This window comes from Anolis sagrei, chromosome 2, assembly GCF_037176765.1.
Source record: "Anolis sagrei isolate rAnoSag1 chromosome 2, rAnoSag1.mat, whole genome shotgun sequence".
NCBI classification, from domain to species: Eukaryota; Metazoa; Chordata; class Lepidosauria; order Squamata; family Dactyloidae; genus Anolis; species Anolis sagrei.
In genome coordinates, this window is record NC_090022.1 from 79,616,054 (window position 1) to 79,631,688 (window position 15,635).

A 15,635-nucleotide genomic window follows, 5' to 3' on the forward strand; every position below is an offset into this window, starting at 1 on the left:
TTTCTGCATCCCAAAAAACAGCCTTACCAGGCTGCTAGATTGTCCATAAAAAATGCAGAGTTTGACCTCTGATTCAGCCTGACCTTAACTGACAGACTTTCTTGATACAAAGAGCTACAGCTGCCCATTAACAGGACCTTTAATAATAGAGTGGAAGTCACATTCCAGTTATGTTTCTCAGGATTAACTTTAATCATATTTTTTACCATTGCCACTTAATTACTGTATTTACGAGAGTCTACTGCACCATTGAACCTAATGCATGTCAATTTTCAAAATCTTGAAATGACAAAAAAAATCTTTGCTGCTGAATGCAACACACAGCAGCAAATAGTGTACTTTTTGTAATTTCAACCAAAAGAGTGCACATTACAGTGGCTGCCTGCTTAGAAGCGCACCCCCCCCCCCCCCCCCAAACACACATACAACTTTTTTGGTGTTAGAGCACCAAAGCTTCCACCAATGGAAAGGAAGACCTTGGGATGCATCTCTGCTGTGGAATTAATCCACTTTAAATGGCATGGAATCCTAGAGACTGTAGTTTTATAAAGCTTTGAGTCTTCTCTGCCAAAGAATGGTAGACATCACAAAACTACAAATCCCAGGATCCCATATCATTGAGGTATAGCTATTAAATTAGGGATGATGTCCCTCAAAGAGAAACTTGAGGGGCAGCTTATGAAGCAGCTTTCCCTTTTGCTTTAGCCAAGGACTAAGATGGCTGCATTACATGGGTGGAAAATAGTTGAAGGAGATATGAATCAAATTATTATTGTTAATTATTATTATTATTATTATTATCATTATTATTTTGTTACCCTCTTTTCCTTATGGCTCAAGGTGAAGTACAATGCAGTTAAAACAGACACAAAGAAGTACTCAGGGCAAGAGTATGCTTTTTATGTTTGACTTTCAAAGTTTTAAGTTATTGAGAGAAATTTGGGCACTGGGGGGCAAAATTTCTGTCTTTTAGGGCATGCCCTCATTTTTCCTCCATAACTAAACCCTAACGAAGAGAAAATTAGCCAGTAAACAGAGAGAGAAAAAGGTATAATGACTAGATCTAGAATGGTAGTCAGTACCTTATTTTTCCTTCTCTATGTTCCTATTTCTTTTGGCTTCAGTCCTCTCTGCCTGCCAGAAAAGAAATTGTTCAAAAGGCAGATCCCTCAGTATCTTATGTAGTGAGTACAGCTTTTAGTCAAGATATTGACAGTGGAACATAACTGTTTAGGGACATATATACAAAGTGAAAGGGAATTTTGCATGACATCTTTCTAATTGAATTGAAAACCTCAGCTAGATTCTACAATTTTGGAAACAGAATCAATGCACGATACAAAAAATAGTGGCAGAAGTATTTCAAAGGTCATTGTTAAAAATACGAAGGTTACCTTTATATGTAACCATCCATGGGTTGAAATCTTAACAAAAATTAAGTGCTTTACTTCGATGAGTGCCACATACTTTCTGTGAAAAATAAAAGGTGTTGAACTATGCAGTTATTTTGCTCTCTGATTTTTGTCAACAAGACCCCCTCTCAGTTTTCAAAACCAGTTAATTTAATTTTATATACTGTTGGAAGAAGCTTTGAGCCCTTCAGAAACTGTAGGAAATTCTTATCTAAATCCAATGTCATTCTAGTACCTCATAGCTAGTACAACATATCCTTCCTTACTCACCTGTCAACCACTCATGTCACCCCAAAATCCTCTCCAGAAGGTTAACCAACTTTCTAGAATATATTCACAAAGTACTCATAAGTGGACAAGTCTCTCTATTTCTGATAGAAACAGTTATGTCAGTAGGGTAACATATTGGATACTGGTCCTTCTTTGTGCAAATACACCCTCCTCACACCTCACACTTTCCTCACACTTTTAGAATAAAAGCTTTGTTGCTAGAATTTAACATCTGGCATCTGACAGCAATATTTCTATCCTTGTGCTCAGTTGCCTATGTGTCAATACAAAACACAGCCATTTTGCTCTTCTGTTCAGCCCAATTATACACTTTGAGTGTTAAGCTATATCAAGGAGCATTCTAAATGCTCTTAATATATATTTTATTCCAACTATCACTCTTATTTGTCAGATGAGTTATTCTGCACAGCAGGTGCTTCTTAATGGTTAAGGAATAAACAGAATTCAGCAATGGCCTCACATGCCCATTTAGCTAATGGATAAGTAATCAAAAGCAATTCTTGTTTAACCTCTTGGCACTTAACCCATTCTTGTGAAGATTGTAGGGAGAAAGTATGAACTCAAACTCTATTTCCAATATGTCTCCCCCTGGGAGGTAAGCTTAAACTTTAAATACAGTTCCTGTGAAAGACAGGTGAATAGCCTGGAAACTATAATCACAAGACCATGATCATCTGGCTTGCAAAATGTTTGTCGTATTGATCACCCACAAACTATGTGGCACAAATTCTTGAAAAGCTCTTGACCTCCTGAACAAAAACAATGCTACTAATATTGCTTGGTGAGTCATGGAGAAGGATTAAAGGGAGCAGGATAGATTCTGGCCATTCTAACTTGGCACAGCAAATAGATAGTCTGGAACTAGTAATGGGCTTACAATTTTGTTCGTCTAATTTAAAAATATATTTTCCAACATTAACAAATTAGCACATATCTTCATAAAGCCCACAAAGAGAAATTAATAAAATATGGGGAAAAGTGAAATAGACATATGTATCCATTCAGATAGAGCACTCGAGCATTTAGTTTTTCTTTGAATTGTATAATCAGCCATGTTTGTGACGCTGAATCAGAGGTCAGCTCTTATTTCAGACAGACTGCTCATCTTCATGTTCTGTATGGCAGCCAGGTACAACATGATCCTTACTATGCTAGAAATAGTTGTATCTATTGAATTTTGCTGATGCTGATGATTGCAAATTTGTTTCATGTGTTTTTGAAAAGGTTGGATCACAACTTTATAGAGGAAATGAGACGGACTTCAGAATTAAAAATTCCAATGTGGAAGAAAGCCAAACTGAGAAACCTAACTCCTTCCTTGAAGTAGAAATGGGAGCCAAATTATGATTATCATGGTATCTATTTAAAACACATTGTACAAAGGTGTACTGAACAATATAACATTTTTGTAAAAATAAATAAAAAGCATGAATATGTAGAAATGTGTACAAAAACAATTATCTGCTCTATGCTTTAACAAACAGCCATGTTTGATTGGCACTAGAATGAAGTCAATATCATATCAATCAGATATCCAAGGAGATGTCATCTACAATTGATGTGTCACAGAAGAAAGGGCCCTCTCTCATGTTCTCTTCCAGTGTATTGCTCTCACTCTCCTGGGAGACAGAGGAAGGCCTCTCAAATCTTCAAGAGACTTATGCAAGGAGATGCACAGCTGTTTATGGTTTTTTTTAACAACAACAACAACAACATTACTTGCCTCTCCTCACGGCTTGAGGAGGGGCGCAACACAGTTCAAGCACATCACCATAAAACACATACAATGAAATGCATATATTAAAAACATTACTATAAAATGCCTATATTAAAATACACAGTACAAAATAAAAATACAATAGAACTGACATTTAAAACTCATGGTTCAAAATTAACTGAGTAGTTCTGCCAGAAGAGATGGGTCTTTAGTTGTGAAATTCGAATAGCTCAGTTAGCTGTCGAATTTCTTCTGGCAAGTCATTCCACAGCCAATGGACAATTCCTCTGGGTGACAACTGCCAATCAGGTTCTGGCTGGCTGGAGTAGTACAATTTGCCCCCCAGAGTATCTGGGGCAGATTATATAGGAGAACGAGATCCAATAGTAAGATGGACCCAAACCATATAGGGCTTTAAAGGTTATAACACTTGGTACTTTGTCTAGAAACTAATTAGGAACCATTGGAATGACTTTAGTATCAGTGTAATGTCCCCACTCCTAAATGTTCCCATAACCAATCTGGCTGCTCTATTTTGAACTAATTGGAGTTTCCAAAGAGAGATAGCCCAATGTACATTCAGCCTTGAGGACCAACATCACCAGCATCATGAAATCAGACCAGAATTATATTGGCATCAATGGAATGGCTTTAAAACTGGCATCATACAGTTTCTATATGATGTAGCTACTTATTGCAGTAGATAAAGTGTCTGTGTCATATTCATGGGGAGCTCTGCACAGAGTGTATTGCAGTGAATTAATCAGGGTGTTAGCCATGTATAACTAGGTTATGGCTGGTAGACCAGTTGAAGCTGACCACAACTACTTCAAACCATCTTCCATCTGGGCCTCCAGTGAAGAATGTGTACCTATGTTATGCAACAGTTTCTTTGGGAAATACCACTCTATCCAGGATAGGTTCACACAAAGGAATAACTAATTCAAAGAGCTTGCATCTTATTGAGACTTAGTTTTTTGGTCTTTATCCAGCCCATGAAGGTTTCCAGGCAATGGTCCAGCACCAGCACAGTCCCAGTAGACTAAGGAAAAGGAAAAATATTCACAATAATTCAAGATGTGTTAAGATTTAATAATGAGATTTGGGTGTGGTTTTGGTTGTGCACCGAGTTTTCTGTCTCCTAAATATCTGTGTCTGTTCATGTGAGAATGAAATGACATTTTAACTCTTTGAAAATCCTATATTCTATTAGCTCACTAAGATTTAGGCAATGGAATGATTCCATAGTACTGATCATATTCTCCCATATAAATTCACTACTGTAGATGGGTAAATGTAATATAGAATTAAACAAAAATAGAGAAAATCACTGTGTATCTGGCTGCCTCGTTTGTTTCTATGTCTGTACAAATTTTCCCCTGAAATATTTAGTATTTTAGTGTTGGATGATTTCTCCCACTCCATCAAGATCAAATCCATAGATCAGTGTATGTGAAATCTACAGGTACAGAGAGACATATTAATACAAATTGCATGAAGGGAATATAAAATATATCAAGTAATTCATCCTGAAGGACATGCTTTTCCTATACAAGAACAAGTTGCAGCAATGCCTATTGAGCAAAACAGAACAATTTATGATTCATTGATTTTCTTCATGTGTGGAATTGCTGTCGCTCATATTCTCAGTGAACTGGTTATTATTTTCAGAACTTTGTAAAGTCCAAAATTAGTAAAAATGAGAGAAAATAATGTACCAGAGAAGCATAATTCTAACAAGAAATCTTATGTTTTATTATCAGTAAATGGCTTGCAGCAGTGGAGCAGTAATCTTTCAACATAAAAGGCATAATTTTATATTTTGTAAGAGTGTGGTCGAGGCTCCTTCTTTGGAAGCTTTTAAACAGAGGCTCGATGGCCAATTGTCAGGGGTGCTTTGAATGCAATTTTCCTGCTTCTTCACAGGAGGTTGGACTAGATGGCCCATGAGGTCTCTTCCAACTCTATGATTCTATGATTCTATATTCAGAAAAGTCAATGTGTCATAGCAATAGATGTGGGAAGAATATTCAAAAATATTCAAAAAAGCCGATGTTTTTCAAGTGTTGAGAACCCCTGGTGGGTCCGTCTTTGCACTTCAGGGCTTATCCTCTCAAAATTGCTTTGCAGATTAAACAGCATTTTCTGCACAGTAAACAGCATTTTGTGTTATGAAAATGATATTATCTGTTCAGAAAAATTGTGCACAGAAAACAGTTATTGGGAAATTATTCTGCACAAGATTAATATGTGGGTGATTTACATACTGTTTGCTGCATATAAAATAATATTTTCTGCACAAGAACTATTAATAAAATATTACTCTGGAAGACAGTAACTCAGCAGAAAGAACATTGCTAAAATTACTTATTGCTTCTTCCAAGAAGAAACTCAAGACCCTTCTACACAGACCATAAAACACAAAACATAAAAGACCACAAAACACACCCCCTCCCCAATGCACACTGCAGGATCATATCATAGGCTATCACTGGTGGCAAAGTATGGTTGCCTTCCAAAAGTGTAGGGTCTTGGCAGTGCATCTGAAGGTGCATTGCAGCAAGCCAGAAACAATACTTTTTAAAAACTCACCAGAAATCCTGGAATAAGCCAGATAACGCACTGCAACTGATCATAGTATATCCCATGCAGGACTCAAATTCAACACCAGAAAATGCGAAGCTGAAGCATGAAACAGAGCTGGCTGAGGACAGGGTATCCACAAACAGAGCTGGCTGGAATGTAAAAATTACTCCAGCAGGAGAGGAAACTACACAATTCCCATGGGAATTCTTGCTTTCCACCATTTATTCTGATTTCCTGTGCCCTGCCATGATCCACCATTGATCCTGAATAGACATGGATATGCACGTTAGCACATCTCAGCAGACAGATTAAGGGGAAAAAAACACGTTTTCTCGCTGCTGTCAATAGAATAGCTTTATTATCATTGTGCTATTGCACAATGAAATTAAATCCTTACCCCAGCACACACCACAAAACAACACACCCAACCCTCCACACCTCAACCGCCCCCCAATGCCACTTCAATTAAAAAACTTTGAGTTCAACAGAGCCACAGCTCTGAGATAAAAGCTATCGCCCAGCACATTTGTCCTTGTCTTTGTCACCCTGTACCATCTGCCAGATGGCAATAATTTTTAAAAAAGAATATGCTGGGTGAGATGGATCCCCAAGAATGCTCTCAGCTTTTTTTAAGTCTACAGGATCTATAAAGTTCTTCTAGAGAGGGGAGAGAGCAACCAATGATTGTGCAAAAGTGGTGACCCTTTGGACTGCCTTCTTGTCTGCCACTGTATAGTTATCAAACCATGCGCAGATGCAGTAGGTTAGGATACACTCTATAGCAGAGTGGTAGAAAGTCACCAGCAGCTTTTCATTCAGTTAGTGGTTCTTTAGAAGTCTCAGGGGCCCTCTTCAACAACGCTGCCGTATGGGTGCCCCAGGTCAGATCCTCTTTTACAGTGACACCTAGGAATTTAAAACTGGTCATCTGCTCCACCTGATCTCCATTTATGAACAAGGGCTGAATTTCTGGCCTGTTCTTTCTATATTCCACTATGAGCTCCTTGCTCTTATTGATGTTAAGAACTAGATTATTGTCCCTGCATCACGAGAGCCGCCAATCCACTTCATCCCAATAGGCATACTTATCCCCTTCAGAGATAAGCCCCACCACAGTTGTATCATCTGTGCATTTGGTAATGATATTGCCATGGTGGACAGGGAAACAACCATATTATGTATACAAAGTGTAAAGCAGAAGACTCAACGCACAGCTATGTGGCATCCCAGACTGGGAATGTACTGACAAGAAATCCATAATCCAGGAACAGATTGAATATGAGAATCGAAGACACCAGTCTATGTGGGAGGATTGTGTTAAATGGAGAACTAAAGTCTGTAGAAAGCATCCTCACATATTTCTCCTGTTATTCCAGGCGGGTCAGAGCAGTGTGGAGCGTGATGGCAATAGCATCCTCTGTTGATCTGCAGCTATTGTGATTCCTGAGTTCAGTTCCAATCTCCATTCAGCACTGACTGTGACCACTGCACTGTCTCGATCCCAATTCCTGGGGCATTTTGTAGGCACTGCACAGTGGAACTGTTTTGTTATAAACCACTTCCAAACTAGATCACAGTGTCTGTGTAGAAGTGCCCTTAGTGAAGAATTAGATCCCCATACAGCCACACCCTGCATCTTTTTAACAAGATAGTGCTGTACAAATAAATGAAAAGTAGAATCTTTCCTTCTTTACAATCTAAATGTCTATAAGTATGCAGATACTGAGATACTCCTATGTAGTTTTACTAGAACCTTCATTACTTTAGCATTGTGGTCTTGAAATATCTTTCCTCATGAAGTCCCACTTGTGCCACCGTTGGCCTCATTTTGTCACATGGCATTCTCTTGGCACATCCCAATACACTGAATATATAGCACCTTTTAATTCTCCGTTTCTTTCAACTACCAGTAATTAATCTGCAGAGTTTTGGTATCTGTATGTTGCACTATCTGTATATTTTATAGTACATATATAAAGTTAAGGGATACTTTACTTTGGGTGTTTTATTCTGATGAGAAACCCTTAAATTTAACCTTACCCCTCTTCTCTTTAACACTGAAGAGCTTTTGCCAACAGATCTACTTTCATGTGGTCAAAAATATACCATTCTACCAGTAATTTATGCAAATTAAGCAACTGATTAGCATAACACTTCTGATAGCATTAGAGAGGTTGCAGAAGTGGGTTGATAAGGTAAAATGATCTCCTTAGTGATAATTAACTTTGATCTCTCAGTTAACTTTAATACATGCAAAAAGAGAGTGAAATAAAAAATAATATTTTGTGAGAAAGTGATAATAACACAAAAGATGATCCACTGTAGTACAATATGGCAAGTATTCTGTTTTGCAAAACTGCTCACACAACAGACTGTAATAGGAGTTGTTTTACCAAATGCAACACAAAATCTCCAAGATCTCCTTGTTCAAGCAAAAGAGATGGAAATTGGTAGAAGGTGGCCATCTGTTGAAGTCATGCCTAAGCTCCAGAGGGAAAAGGCACAAGGGTTTCCAAAGCCAACCCTTCCATTGTACTCAAAGTACCCATTAGATCCATATATTAAAGAGAGACATGATTCTGGACAGAGCTAATCTGTTGGAAGATGTATGCCTGGCAATCTGACATTTCAGCATCAGAACTAAATAGGTTTTCAAAAGAGATAGGCACATATCTGATAGTAATACAATAATTTAAAAGAAATATGAACCAAGGTACTTAAAGCAAGCTAGATTTGCATTATTTTTACATGTAGTCTTTGTTGAGAGATCTCTAAGGTGCTGATAAGGAAAAGAATTGAAATGCACATTAGAATATTCACAATAAAACCAGTAATAATTACATCTTTGTATTCTCTCTGGGAATGTAAACCTATGCAACACTCAGTGCTGGCTGCTATTACTTTTTCCTGTCCGAATGTCTAGATCTTCGAATAACTTGGAGCTGCTGTACTAATAGTTGGGCCATATCAGGCCTATCATTTGGCAAAGTGAAATGGACTCTGCTTAGAGCTGCTTCTGGGTGTGCTCATAGGACAACACATTAGCGATTTAATGGATCATACTCTTAGACCGGGAGAGAGGTAATTGTCATTTTTTTCTGCTCCTATGCCAAAATAGCTTCATCTTCTAAAATCCCCTCAGAGTGAAATGAAATACAGTGTGGTGAACAGTTGAAAATGCCATGGCATTGAGAATGTGTTGCATCCACAGATAGTAGTCAACCAGTACAATTCAATTAAGAAGCTGAGACATATTTTTCTAAAACCATTGGTTTTTCTTCCCATCCAGCCCTTGCCATTCTGCAAACTGTCTGGAAATTAGTTAAGATCAAAACCAGAGGTAACTTTCTATTTTAAAAAATGCATTATTTACATCTGCCAGGGATGTTAGGTGTGAATAATTCCTCTCCTACAGGACACTTCCCTATAGGTTACAACAATATCTGTTATAGAACTCCAATATGCTAATGACAACGTCATCTATGTGCAGAAGATCTACAAGCCACCCTAAACACCTTTGCAGAAGCAAATGAGAAGCTTGGCCTCTCATTGAACATCGAGAAAACCAAAGTGCTCTTCCAGCAGGCACTAGCCAATCTGTCTGCAATGCCAGAAATATAGCTTAATGGTGTAACATTAGAAAATGTTGACCATTCCACTACCTTGGCAGCCACCTCTCCACAAAAGTCAACATTGACACTGAAATGCAACACTGCCTGAGCTCTGCAAGTGCAGCATTTTTCCAAATGAAGCACAGAGTGTTTGAGGACTGAGACATCCGTAGGGATACCAAGGTGCTTGTTTACAAAGCTATTGTCCTCCCAACTCTGCTATATGCCTACAAAACGTGGACTATCTACAGAAGTCACATGCAACTCCTAGAATGATTCCATCAGTGTTGCTTCCAAAATATCCTGCAAATCTCTTGAGAAGACAGGCAGATGAATGTCAGTGTGCTGGAAGAAACAGAGACCACCAGCACTGAAATGATGGTCTTCTGCCATCAACTCCGCTGCACTGGCCACATTGTCTGAATGCCCGATCACCATCTCCCAAAGCAGTTATTTCCACTCCGAACTCAAGTACAGAAAATGGAATTTTGGAGGACAGGAAAAGAGATTTAAAGATGGGCTCAAAGCCAACCTTAGAAACTGGCATAGACACTGAGAACTGGGAAGTCCTGACCCTTGAGCCCTCTAGCTGGAGGTCGGCTGTGACCAGCAGTGCTGTAGAATTTGAAGAGGCATGAATGGAGAGCGAAAGAGAGAAATGTGCCAAGAGGAAGGTGTGTCAAGCCAACCCCGACTGGGACTGCCTTCCACCTGGAAACCAATGCCCTCACTGTGGGAGAACATGCAGGTCAAATTACAAGTTGAAATTCCAAACTGGTAGAGTGGTTTAAAGAAAGAAAAGGGGAGAATAAGCATAACTCACCTGGAAAATTGCTTCACCGTTTGACATAGTGTTTTGCAGTTGCAGTGTCCACATCAAAGAGACAACATTCCCAAGGGAGAATTTTTAGAAGCAAAAATAGAGCATTATTTTATTACTCATTGGAATAGAAGGGTAGATGCTTCAAAATTTGACAATAGTGTTCACCGTAGTGATTAATTCCAAATCAAAATTACAAATGGAGGGTGTTCATAGAAGTTAAGAGTTGCTTGACATAGTATATCAAGAAAAAAATTAAGGAGCCAGCAAACAGTAGGCTTTCTGTTAATAGTTCCAAAACAAAAATCAATAAAAATTATTTTAAAAAAATAGTTCCAAAACAGAAGAAAAGGTAAGAAAGGTAAAGAGGTGATAATAACTGTTGACACAATTCTTAAAATGTTTTAAAATGCCATGAAAGCAGGAGAAGGCTTTCTGAGGTGCCTTTGGTAAGACACCTGAGGTTAAAAGTAGGAAGGTGGGACTAGCAAAATAGCAGGCTTTGTGGACTCCTTTGGGGACATTAGGTATGTGCCTCAGCAGTGTTGAATATGTCTAATGTGCTAAAATATGACATAATGACTATGTAATCCTTTGCATGTCTACTAAAAGTAAACCCTAATTAATTCAACAGGACATAATACAAGGTAAGTTAAACTAGAATAATGGCCCTTCTTGAAGTAAGCCCCACTGAGTAAACATGCATAATATTTGGGTTGCAGAAAATTACGCATCTAATTGTATGTACTTACATGGTATTTGTGTCCTTATATTCATGTTCATGTGCATACATTGTGGTAGGTGGATTTTTTATCCAAAGTTGTGGGAAATGGGCACAAATTCACATAAAACATTCCATGTAACGGTTTGACTAGGACTCTGGCCCGTTCCCACACAGCCCTATATCCAAGAATATCAGGGCAGAAAATCCCACATTATCTGAGTGTGGATTCAGATAACCCAGTTCAAAGCAAATATTGTGGGATTTTCTGCCTTGATATTCTGGGATGTAGGGCTGCATGGAAGAGCCGTCTGGAGAACAAGGTCTGAATCCTCACTCAGCAATGGAAACCTACCTAGACAAGTCAAACTTTTACTCTCAAAGGCAGACAAAAGCAACCTCTTCTGAACATATATTACTAAGAAAACCTCGTGATATGTTCACAATAAATAATCCCTGTGATAGATCACTGTAAATGAAAGGTACATAATAACAACTGGAATGTATACACATTTCACAGATTATTTGAAATCGATGCTCAAATTGTGAATAATATGCATAACCTCTATGTAGAATGTCATACCTAACACCAAATACAAGGAGGAAATGACAAAATTCTCTGTTCAGGTAGCCCTTTCATGCACCTTCTTAATGCCGTTAATGATCACGTGTGCAATCACTGAAGTTTGCTTATATTCAGCTTGCATTAACTGCTATGAGCCCATTAGCTCTCTATAATGGTTGCAACATCTCAATCAATTTATTTGCTAGCTCTACAGAATCTTCTGACCACTTGCTGAATCATTTTCCTCCTGACAGCTCTCTCCCTTTGATATGTATGAACTCAAAGAGAAAAGCTGGTCTTCCTAATTTCTGTTTCTAGCCAGCGTCAAGGGAGTAAGAAATGCAAAATCCCAACTTTTAGAAAATGCATTTTTTAAAAAAAAAAAAAAAAAGGAAGGCGGCTTTCCCCTCTCCTATGCTATTTAACAGGCCTTCATTACAATTTAAAACCGATATGCAGGAGCTCATATATTCAAATCTCTGATGCCTATTTGAAGGCACTTCTGAAGGCGCACCCTGCAACCTGTGTGTAGCAAACTCTTTTGAATCTTGTCCTTGAAACAAAAATTAGTGTCTCAGGGGACAGAGGAAGTGTAGACAACTGCTAACTGCAGAGAGACTGAAAGCCAAGCTTGAAGTCCTTACAGCTGGAAAGGGGGATGAGAGAAAAGAGAGGGCGGAGGGGGGAAGATAGAGAATGTGAAGATGAGAAACGCCTTCAGGAGCCATTTGGGAGACAGTCACTGGGAAGAAGAAAGAAAGACATGCACTAAAAACAACAGAAACACAGGTGGAAATGGCCTACTGGGAAATCAGCCTGTCAACAAACAAAAGCCGAAGGCCAGAAAGCATTTTCAGTGGCAGCCTCTGCTACCAGGGCATCAGTGTTCAGTAAATAAATTAACAGCAGCTTTGAGTGTGTGGAAATTAGTAGTGACACCATGAAAGAGGCAAATGACTGGCTTTTATCTGGTGGAAACATCCACAGAACTACTTATGGTCTGTGGGGAAGAGGGAAACAGAGTTGGTAACTGTGGCACAGATTGAGACAAGGAGAGGAATGGTGTGAAGAAAGGAACTGCCAAAATAAAAATAAAAAGGAGAGAACAAAAACAAAGAGGGAAAAGTTCCATTTCATGTACTAGCAGCTCAGAACTTCATTTAGAACTAATCAGCTCCATCTACCACCAAGTCATTTCTGACAGCAACTCCCCTTGGATAGTTTGTCACTCAGAATACATGAAGGAAACAACCTGATAAAAATATCTCTGTCTATCAGGAAGTGTAGGACAGGGGGAGGGGGGTACCAAAAGCAGGGAGACAAGACCCACATCACCACCTGTACCGCTGTCAAGAAAATAACTAGGGTTTAGCAATATGCCAGAAAAAAGCAGAGTGTCTTGTGTCATATTAAAAAAAAAAAGTCCTGATGGTGCCCTATACTAGTGTAACTATGCCAGCATGGGCATTGGTAACTTCAAAAAAAAAATCACTAAAAAGTAATGAAGAAATAGGCTGCTCAGAATCTGCAAATTCTGTCTGTTTTCCCTCACCACTGCTATGCAAACCTGTAAAAAGAGAAGGTGCTGGTGTACCACACCTAACAAGATTCCAGCTTTACTAATATAGTTTGGTTTAAAGTTTAATGGGCTACAGCCTATCACAAGTTTGATTAAGGGGTCTCAATAATGTATGCCCTGACTTATTCCAGTGGTCACGGAAGACCACATATCAAGAAGCCAAGCAGAAGAAGATTCAAGACACCAAACACTCACCTTCTGCTGTTTTCCTCTTCTGTGATTGTTGGCTAAATTCTTTGTTCATGTGCTCATACATGACAAAGTTAGTTTGGCATGTCTTGTTTTTGATAAACCTATGCTGACTTTTAGTGAGCCTGGCATTCCTTTCTAATTACTTACAGATTGTGTGTTTAATTATCTGCTCTAGAATCTTTCCTGGTATTGATGTCAGATTGCCTGGAAGGGGGTGGGGATTGTTTAGCTCTTCCTTTTCCCCTCTTTTTGGATTTGAGGACAACATTTGGCTTCCACCAGTTGTTCAGTGGTATTTCAATACATAGTTAAATCCAGTTAATTCAATGACCTTCCTTTAGCTGACCCAATAGGATTCAGGTCTATAACTCGGGCTTTCCAGACAGGCCTTATATCCCAGGATCTGATACCAAATGTTCTGCTTTAAACTAAATTATATGAGTCTGCACTGCCAGTTAATCTGGGATAAACAGAAAACCTGGCATCAGCTACTGGGATATAGAGCCTATCTGGAAGGGCCCTCACAGTGAGTTTTATTCATTCCAAGAAGCACAATTCATAAGAAGTATTTTCTTCCCTTGACATAGTAACTTATTATTTCCTAAAACACAATGCATACTACTGAACAGAAAAAGGAAGAAGCACTGTTTGGTTAATAACCAAATAAAACAGATAGATAGAAATGTATTCAATTGGTAGGAACCAAAGAGTTATCATCATTGGATTTGTGTCAGAATCAACGAAGGGAGGCTTCAGTGTTTTCCCACAGGCATTGACAAAGAGGCCAAAATAAATCAATATTCTCATTAACAGTAGAAGAGAATGTAAATTTAGTGATCACTGGATCTGCAGAAAATACGAAGTAGTTCTAGGTGGCAAAGAGAGATGTCGATATGTGCGGCCAGTATGGTGTAGTGGTTTGAGTGCTGGACTAGGATTCTGGGAAACCAGGACATGAATCCCTGTTCATTCATGGGAACCTTGGGCAAATCACTCTCTCAAATTCAAAAAAGGGCAGTGGCAAAGCCCCTCTGAACAAACCTTGCCAAGAAAACCTCATGGTAGATTCGCCTTAGGTGCCATAAGTTGGAAATCACTTTTAAACACACAAGATTAAAGATGTGGATTCATTAAATCTGCTGTTGAAACTTAATAACTTCAGGATTATTTCAAATTCAGAAATGCAATGTCTTAAGTATCCCCACCCCACCCAACCATCACAGTGTTTTAATGAGAAAGAACTGTCAAATTCAAACTGGGTGATGTTAATGCAAACTGTGTGTCCAACTGTCAAAAAAGAATTTGGAAGGAATTAGGATGAGTTAAATGAATGACGAATGAAAGCATCAAAATGCAGTAATTTAAAACTGGGGAGGAAAATGTTCCAGAAACACCCAGTTCACTGTTTTAAATTAGAAAATGGCACTTGAAAATAGCTCTTCTATGCATGAAGAGAAAATAGCTATTTGTGATTAAAGTTAGGGTTTTAAAAAATGCTTAGCATGTTTACATTTTTTCCATAATAGCCAGATTGCTCACATGCAGCTCCTGCTTCTCAGGAGAAACTTTAGGGGAGATGCACAGGGAAGAAGGAGGAAAAACATCAATGAGAAGTTATCGCTACAGCTTGTGTGAATGTTAAAAGTTAAGTGCAACAAACTTCTGGAGAGCCAGCTTAATTTAATTTTTTGGATACTGAACAATGAAACCGGTTTTGCCATGAAATGGCAAGTCACATTCTCTCAGTCTTAAAAGAATACTATCAAACCATGGTAAATTCACTTAGGCTCACCATTATTCAGAAATTATTTGAAGGCACACAGCAAAATCAACAATATACTTCTTTCAGTACAGACTATTGAGAGACAAGATTTGACACTGGTTACTTCCTGAAGCTGTTTGGTTCATTTTAATCTCTTTGACCTTTCAGGAGTGTCCCCTCTTAGAGATTTTTTTTTTTTAAAAAAAATCATATATGGCATCAGAAGTAGACAAAAATGGTTTACCAGATGTAAAGAATATAAAGTGATGACCCTGCCTATTGCCATGACTTGTAGCTTCAGAATGACTTTTAACATGCTATTTAGCACGAGACAGTTAAAACCAATGCCATAATTCACAGAATAACTCTATTAACTAGG